Source organism: Otolemur garnettii, unplaced genomic scaffold (assembly GCF_000181295.1).
Source record: "Otolemur garnettii isolate 467f Iridium unplaced genomic scaffold, OtoGar3 scaffold00093, whole genome shotgun sequence".
Taxonomy (NCBI): domain Eukaryota; kingdom Metazoa; phylum Chordata; class Mammalia; order Primates; family Galagidae; genus Otolemur; species Otolemur garnettii.
In genome coordinates this window covers 4,321,718-4,331,183 of record NW_003852488.1, presented here as the reverse complement: position 1 = coordinate 4,331,183, position 9,466 = coordinate 4,321,718, and positions in this window count along the sequence as shown.

Sequence of the window (9,466 nt, the reverse complement as noted above, 5' to 3'; positions counted from 1 at the left end):
AGGTAAATTATTACAAGGTACTGATTATAGACAAAGAAAAATGTGTATGGAAAGCAAATGTTAATAATATACTATAACTGTGCTAGTTCATCAATTATTTAGAGATCTGTCAGAAATAACTGGAGAAATTAGATTGCTTTAGAGCCAATGTTGATGAAACAGAAAAATAATAGCTGGATTTAACCCTTGAAGATATGTTTGATTTGTAGGGCTCCTCTTTGCTAATTATTGATCCTGATATTAAGTAACTAAGCTCGCAAGTTTTGACGTCCACTTCTGTGATATAACAGAAGTGTAGTACTTTACTGTCATTAATACAAAATTTAAATGTGGTGGCATGGAGGAATTTTTACAAATGTTATACATACTATAAGTTTTGTTTGCACTTTCATGTCAGTTAGTTGTATTGACTGCATGCGTGTCTCAAGAGCTGTTCACCCTTGGCCAAACCATTCAGACAATGATTTCTAGTCTTTTAGCATTTTTAGTAATGATAATAAAAAATTATGTATAGCACCTGTTTTCCATGGTGCCTTGAGTAGGAGGCAGTCAACAATAAGAGCTGAGGACACAGATACAATGTGCGTCTGTGACCATTTCACCATACAGAACCCCAGCACAAGCTGATTTTAGGCATCCTGGTACCAGGGTCTTTTGCTGATGGCTCAAGACCCAATGGTAATATGTATACTGTTTGATCTGACTCAGTTGTGGGAGGACCAACTGTACCTGAGAGCCATGGAACTTTTGCATACCTTTGATCCCTGGAAAAAATGCATACCTTTATTTTATCTTGCTATTCCCTACCTTTTACCTATGATAAGAGAGATCAAGGAGTAAAAAACTACTTGAATATCATGTATCCTTTCAGCACTACAACATCTCATGTGAATAGTATGCAACTAACAAAGACCTGATGGATGTCATGCTTTAAAAATCTATTTTTTGGTCAGATTTAAGGTAGAATTTTCAATGCCTTCTTGAGTATACATAGAAATTAACATGAAGTCAGAAAAGTAAAATATTTCTATTAATACTAATCAAGATATATTTTAGAATATTGAAGTTTGGAGTTAGCTTAGATGAAGGATATAAAAACTTTTAAGATGTGACTGGATGTGAAGAGGAAAAGTAAAAAAAAAAAATTGAGTTACACATAATTTAAATGTGAGCCCCCATCCAATTTTTCAAGCAAAGAAATCAAGTATTTAGTTTATATACAACTTTAAACTTCAGAGGAGGGTATAAAATGGGTAGGTGTAAGATTCATCAGCCAATAGTATAGAATGAGAAAAGGGTCTTGGTAATTCAAAGAAAAATTCTACAAAGTTTAGAAGATAAGAGAAGAATTTTTTAGGAGAAAGGACTCAGGTGAGTTCTGTGGTCTTCAGTACCATAAATATGGGAAACTCTTCATCACCAGGTGACAATATCTGCAAACGTTTAAAGGAAGCCCAGATCATACAGTATGAACCTAGCAGCTGATTTCTCACTAAATAGAGAATAGGAAAGTTCTGACGAGGTGACCATCACCAGGCAGGTGAGAGTACGGAGATGAATTTGTGTAGTGCCCACTATATATATTTAATGTCATGTATAACTTTCTAACGTATCCTGCCACTCTCCCTTGCCTTCTAATAAAAGAAGAGATTAGTGATAAACTGAAGACAATTGGTCATTCTCCAGCTCCAAAACTGTTTAGGGCTTGTTTTCTTGTTAAACTCTTCTGCTGTAAGTTTTGGCATAATTTCAGCCTGATACTCTTGGATATCACTGTGTTTGTGAACCAGACTAACAACCTGAGCAATGCACACTTCTACCGCAGGTCATGGTAATAGCTGCACCAATTCTGTTTCCCCTGCTGGGGTACAGGTTGCTGCCTGGTCAGCACGTTGTTTCCCTTCCCTTCCCACCACTCTCCATCCAGAGAGCATTATTGGACACTCACAGTGCTATGATATAGTTCAACCACATGAAGGAAAAAAAAGCTTACCACATGGTAAAACATGTACTGCTCTTGCTTGTGTTTCCCAAAAGTGAAAGCTTTCCTCAAAGATCTGACTTAATGCATGTGTTGTGTTAGTTAAGTCATAACATTTTCTACCATATATTTTTCATTTTATTAATTTTTGTAACTAGCATGAGGATGTTATCTTGCACATTATTACCTTCGCTATAGGTGTCTATTGATAGCATGCATTCTTCTGTGATTCTAGAACAGAGCAGAAATGGTGGGCTTAGTGTACGTTCTACTTGTAACAAAGGGAAATATTGTAAAAAAGATTTTATACTACTGGTCTGCAGATTAATGTTTCCTGTGTTTTAAAAGACATGTTACACAGCAATAGATGAAAGGCATAAATATTTAATTTAAGTCAGCCATAGCCTTATGTGGTCTTCAGTACATAACAGTGTACTGAACAGTATACTTAACAGTGGGACCCAAAGCACCTGTTGTTTTCAATATACAGGAATCCAATGAAGGATATTAATTCTTAGTTCAATTCAGAAAACATTTATTGAGTGCTTACTATATGGAAGGATTTTTCTTTCTGGCTTGGCAATGGGGATTTTCATACATGAATATGTAAGGATAACTTCTGTAAGAAGTTCGCAATCATCTGTCCAAACAAGCATCCATCATAAGTTGCAATGCATATCATACAGGGTAAGTGCTGTGATAGAAACAAGAGAGTCAACGAGAATGTGGAGGGAAGATTTCAGGCATGCTTTTACTAACGAGGTACACTTCAAATGGCATGTGAAGAAAGAACTGTGTTTCCAATAGTAGAAGATAAGGCAATTGCAGCTGAGCAAGTAATCCGCCTGCTACATTTCAGAGCTGAACGCATGACTGATCTCTCATTACTTACTAACCCTCTTCCTCCTGCATGTCCTGACCTCATGAATGACAGCACCGTTGGGGAATTTTTCCAAATCAGATAGTTGACAAGCCTCCTTGATCCCTCTCTTTGGATTATTACCCCACAAAATATCTGACACCACATCCTGTTGGTTTTATCTTTAAATATTTCTCAAATTTGTCCCTTCCTTTTTAACCTCACTATCTGCCATTGCCTGGCTTCAGACAGTTCGGTTTCTTTGTCCATGTTACTTAGAACTGGTTCTTAAGCAATCTGTCTTTAATTTATTCCCAGCTACAGTATATCGTCTACATTTGAGCCAGAAGGAAACTTAAATTGCAAATATAATGGTGCCATAATCCTGCTCAAAATTCTTGAATTTACCTTCAAGGCTCTATTTCAAACTTTCTGGTCGGTTTGAAAAGGTCCTTTGTGACTTGGCTCCAGCTTTCCAACTTCACATCTTTTACTCCGTCCTTTTTGCTATTTATAGTCCAGTGCTCTTCAGTCTTCCAATCAGTCTCTCTCTCTCTCTCTTTTCTCACACGTGCACGCGCACATACGCACATCCTTGTATTCATGATTCTTCACGGAGGACACCATTCTTGTAAATCTACTTCGCTGACTCTTTTTACACTTTTACAGTTACTTTATTCCTCCCAACAGCACCTCTTCTGGCAAGTGGAAGCTCTGTTTGACTCCAAAACTCATGACTGCATTACATTCTCCCACATATCCCCACAGCATGGTCTGCATATCTCTATCACAGCATTTATCACAGTTATTATAATTGTCCATTTGTTTTCCTTTGGGGTGTCATGATCAACTGGAGGATGGTGTCATATCAGATATATATTTCTTAGTTTTGATCTCTTGCACTTACCCACTATCTTTGCATAGTAAATATGAACTTTCTTTATAATGATGAATAAATATGTAAGTGAGCAAAGGCATAAAGCTAGATAGTTTTTGTTTTCTCTCTTCCAAACTTTTCATTCACGGACCTAACCTTGCCTCATTGCATATGGTCTTGTTGAAGTTGCAAATCCCAGGGTTTCATTTTCTTAGCATAGAGATATACATACAGCCCAGGCTATTTCAGAAGTCTAGTAGATTCTTGATGACCACTTAAAATATTTTAGGTGATATTCAGTATTAGATTAAATTTTAGGCCTTATGAGTCAATGAAGCAGGGAGAAATATAGCCTGCTGGTTGCAGTAGGGGCCAACTGGTGCCTCATCAGGAGCTATGCACCACCTCATCCATGTTAGCTTGTCTCAGTTCTAAATAACCTTTCCCACATGATTTATATGTAAATTCTTATTAGCCTGAACCAATCATGCTCTATCAATCTCCATGGTAAATTTAGAGGTCAAGGTGATATTAAGAAATATTTCCTGGGGAGTTTTGAGATGTTTTTTGCTCTTAAAAAGAAAAGTACAGGAAAAAACAGTCCTTACTCTAGAAGGAGTTAGTTTGAGTCAAAAATTATTATTTCAGTTAAGAAAATATTTAAATTGAGATGGCTATAAAATATATGTAGGAAATATCTAGGCAGATTATAAAGTAAATGTTTCTGGGTCCCATTGCCCAATTCTAAATCCTAAGTTCTTAGTTCTATTTTTTTTTTTTAGTTTCATAATAAAATATAAAGTGCCCCAATTAAATTGTCTATCATCCTTTTAAACTTATTATATTTCAAAACTTCTCATGAATTATAATCAATTAGAATTTAATTCTAGAATTTTTCCAGAATGGTAAATGTGATACATACAGATATTTAATAAATACTAGTTAACAGACAGAATGAAATATACTGAATTAAATGGAAGAATAATAAATGCATGAAATGAAATAATATGTATATGCATATATATGCACTCTTAATGGAAAATATGTTTAAATTTTTCCACATATATTTTAACTTTTTATTCATAAGTAATGAATATTATTATTTCCTTCTTTGATGTTTGTGTTATGAGATGAACCAGAAAATGTTCCGACATAACCAAGTGTTTATATTACTAACCTTGTTTACATCCAGAGATAGTGTCATTACAGCTTGTGTCCTGTAGATATCAGCAGTCCAGAATGGCAACGTTTTGGGCATCAAGCTCTAACTCAATTAATCTTTCTTCAATTGCCATAATTGATGAGTTCACACATAAATTTTTTTTTCTTCTAAAATTATCTTGTCAACAATAAAAGCAAGAGAAAATATGAAATAGCAAAGCATTTTTTATAACTTCCAAAGTCTGCACTGATTTTTATCCCCCCTTCATATAAACTCTTTCTTTGCTCAGTACTCCTTTTTAGTAGCACATCTGACACTGGATGTTTGACCTCTGCTACTCTAATAGTTGTTAATGGAAACTTCACCTCATGCAAAGATAAAATGGATTTTTGGCAGCTGTGAGAGATTATGAAGAGTAAGACCAATCTTAGTTGGAATAAGAAGAAAAGAAGTCATCTGTACCTTAAACTACTCAGCTGGTTTTCATTATACATCAAGCTTACATTTATTACAAAGAGGGTAGCCAAGAGACAGACATTGATAGGTCTCTGTGCTTAGACTAAGAAGGCCAGTACTTGATAAATTCTACTTTTCATCTTGACTTGAGTTCAAATGACTCTTAAATCTTTTGAATTAAAATGGCATATATCTGGGAGACAAACTCAGGAAGACTTCTACTTTTGTCCTTATCAGATTGGTTGGCCCTTATTTCTATCTTGAGTATAGTAAAATCTTAGTTCTTCCAACTCATTAAAAGAAACAAGTGGCTCTATAAATCCCTAAAGTTATATAAATAAAACTCATTTAAAGTTGCTCTTATGATATGTTTTATGTATTTATATTTAATATGATTTTGTGTGATGTCCTGAGAATTTACAACATGCCCAAACAAGGAAAGAGGCTGTACACACAATCCTGACATAGGAACAGCTTGGTATGAGTCTGACTTCCACAAGCACGGAACAATTGCATGAGAAATTCTAGGATCATTTGTAATGCTTTTTTTTTTTTTCTTGGTATTGTTTAAACTAATGCATTCAAAGGCTGGTGAGAGAAATAAAAGGCTGACTCTTGTGATACAAGCAGTTTCTAAAAGCACTAATGTAAATGGAGGTCCAGAATGAGTAATATTTTAGGTAAGTACAGAGTGCCTATACTCATATCTATAAATCAAAGGAATTATAAAATGACAGATATTAATAATATTTTTAGTAAATATCTATACTCTAATAACTATCCTAATAATTCTGTCATACTGTTGACATTATATACACACATACCCTTTGCTTTAAGTATTTTACACAAAAATTCATCAGACAAATATATCAGCAAGTATAGTTTGAGTTTAGAACCCAAAATAATGATAGAAGTATTCATATAGAATATTTAGAGCCAAAGAAAAAATGGTAGTTTCAAACATGACTACTAGTTGAGTAGTTTTCAAGTATAAGATTAAGGAAACGCTATCATGATCTTATAATTGACTGTGCTGAAAATGTATCTACTGTTTCCCATAAGGCATAATGCTAGTGTTTAGATAGAAATAGATATATTTAATAATGATAAGGCTATGTCCATCTATTTATACTTAATTAATTTTTATGAAATATAGATGATGAATTTTGTTAAAATGCTTCAGCATCTCTAATTATTTTCTTTCTTTAAATTTCTAGTATCTTATAGTACTAAGTCCATTGATTTTGTGTTGCAAATAGATTCCTATAATAAACTCCATTTAAAATGTCTTGGTGGAGTCTTTTTACAAATACTTTAGAATTTTTATGTTAATATTCATTATTAAAATCTATCTATAATTTTATTGAACTATGAAATAACTTATCAAATGGTGGAAATTTTGGACTAGTTTTATTTCTAAGTTGGTGTGAATGATGCTGCTGTGAACATTTATATACGAGTTTTTAAATGGACATACATTTGATTCTCTTGGACATATATATCTACAAGTAGAATTTCTAGGTATTATGGTAACTGTAACTTTTTAAGGAGTTGCCAAACTCCTTTTTAGTTAAGTTTGATTTTGTCTGGGACAAGTATATTCATCTACTCCAGTGCCCATTGTACTATCATTTACATGGTGTATCTTTTTCTAGCTTTTATTTTGATCCTATTTGGGTCCTGAAACCTAGAGAGTGTCTCTTTTAGGCCCCATATATTACATCATATTTTTTAACCATTCTGCTAATTTCTGCTGTTTGAATGTAGTCTTTGATCTTTTTATATGTGATATAATTATTTTTGGAAAGAAGTATGAAGAATCTGTAAGTAACTCAAATTAGACCTCCCATTTAATCCCAAAGTCCCATTACTATGCATCTACCAGGAAGAAAAAAAAATCATTTTATCATAAAGACATTTGAACTAGATTACTTATCACAGCTCAATTTACAATCACCAGGATGTGGAAACAACATAAATGCTCACCAACCCAAAAATACATTAACAAACTATGGTATATGTATACCATGGAATACTATACAGCCATGAAAAATATTAGCTAGTCTGGATAGAGATGAAAAACATTCTTCTCAGTAAAGTATCACAAGAGTGGAAAAGCAAGTATCCAACATACACAATACTAATATGAAGCCAGTAGACAATCTAATATATGCCCACATAGAAGAAAAACTCAGTTCAATTCAAGTTGAGGGAATAAGGGAAGAGTGATGTGGGAAGAGGGAGGGGGGTGGGTGTGTTCCCACTTAATTTGGCACAATTTAAGGGTATATTGTATACCTCTTGGGTGTAGGACAGAACTGCAAGAGGTACTCTACCTAAAAAAAGCAAGTATGGGACCTAGTTGTTTGTACATTTATATTAACCTGAAATTAAAAAATACGTATATTTAACCAACAACAGTGTGACATGGGCCCCAGCAAATCAAACCAACTTTAACATCTGCATGAATGTATACTAACTGAATGTCATCCCAGTTTTATGAAATAATGTCATTCTATTTTTAAGTTATTGTTTAATTTCAATTCATTCAAGTCCCAGTTGAATAGTGAAAAAAAGTAATATTGTAATTATTCAAAATTTAATAATTTTGTTCTTAATTTTGCTTTTCACTACTGATTTTCTTTTGACTAATGTTCTATTCCTAGGGAAAAGTTGTTTTCAGTGGAAAAGCTCTTAATCACCTGAAGTCAAAAGAAATTCTGTGAGCTTTACTATCCAATTTCCAGGGAGATCAAAGATGGCAATTCTTTGCATTGTTTCTTTATAAGAATTTCGATTCTATCAGTGGTTGCTGTCCTGCTGGTATTCACCATGATTTCAGGATTATTATAGAACTAAGAAAAAGGAATAAAGATAGGGCAAGTTAAAATGCCACAAACCTTAGTCTTTCCATGGTCTCTTCTTTCCCCCTCCTTCCCACCCTCCAGCTTTTTTTTTTCTGGAAATATTCTTTGATTGTTGGAAACTATTTCTCCCTTTTTTTTTCCCCCATCTTTCTTTCTGGAAGTCTTCTTAGATTGTTGGAAATTATTTTCTTTTATTGATTGAGGCATACCCATTCATATTTTTTTCTTATTTTATTTTTTCATTCCTATTTTTATTTATTTTGGGGGGGTTAAAGTTTAATGTACAAATATACATTGCATACAATTAACAATTAGAGAATTAAAGTTAACATGACAGCACAAAATATGAAATACATAGAAATAATTCTTGAGAAATCTATAGTATTTCTACACAGAAAACTTCTAATTATTATTGAAAATATAAAAAGACACATATCTGTATATATTACAAAATTATTATTAATGATTTTTAACATGTTTAGGTAGTTGTTCTGTTATAACTTGGGTTATTGTTTTTCTAGGGATATCAGTACACCACATAGCAACATTGCTACAATCCTTCTGAACTCCCAGAGCACTCTGAATTTGCCATTCATATTTTTGATAGAAAGTAAAACAAAATTATATTATTTATTTATATTTTTTATTGAGGGCACAAAGAATTAGGTTACAATGTTTGTGTTTGTTAGGTAGAGTCTCTCTTACAACTGTGTCCTGCCCCCGAGAGTTGTGTCATACACCCTAACATCGTGTGCTTTAAATGGGAACACTCCCAATCCCTGTTCCCCTCCCCTTTCTCTCATTCTCCTACTCCCACCTTGAATTGATTTGAGTTTTTCTCTTATGTAGGTGTGTGGCTTCATATTAGAATTGAGTGTATTGGATTCTTGCTTCTCCATTCTTGTAATACTTTACTAAGAAGAATGTATTCCAACTCCATATAGGTTAATACAAAAGATGTAAAGTCTATATACTTTTTAATGGCTGAATAGTATTCCATGGTATAGATATACCACTACTTTTTTTTTTTCAAATTAAGTTTAGTGTTTTTTTTTTTTTTTAATTAAGTCATAGTAGTGTACATGAATACTATCATGGGGTACAGTGTACTGTTTCTGTACACAATTTGAAGTACTTTCATCCAACTGGTTAACATAGGCTTCATGTCTTTTTCTTAGTCTTGTGTTAAGACATTTATACTCTACAATTAGAGAGATTCACATGTACCCTTATAGGATGAACCATAGGCGTGATCCCACCAATC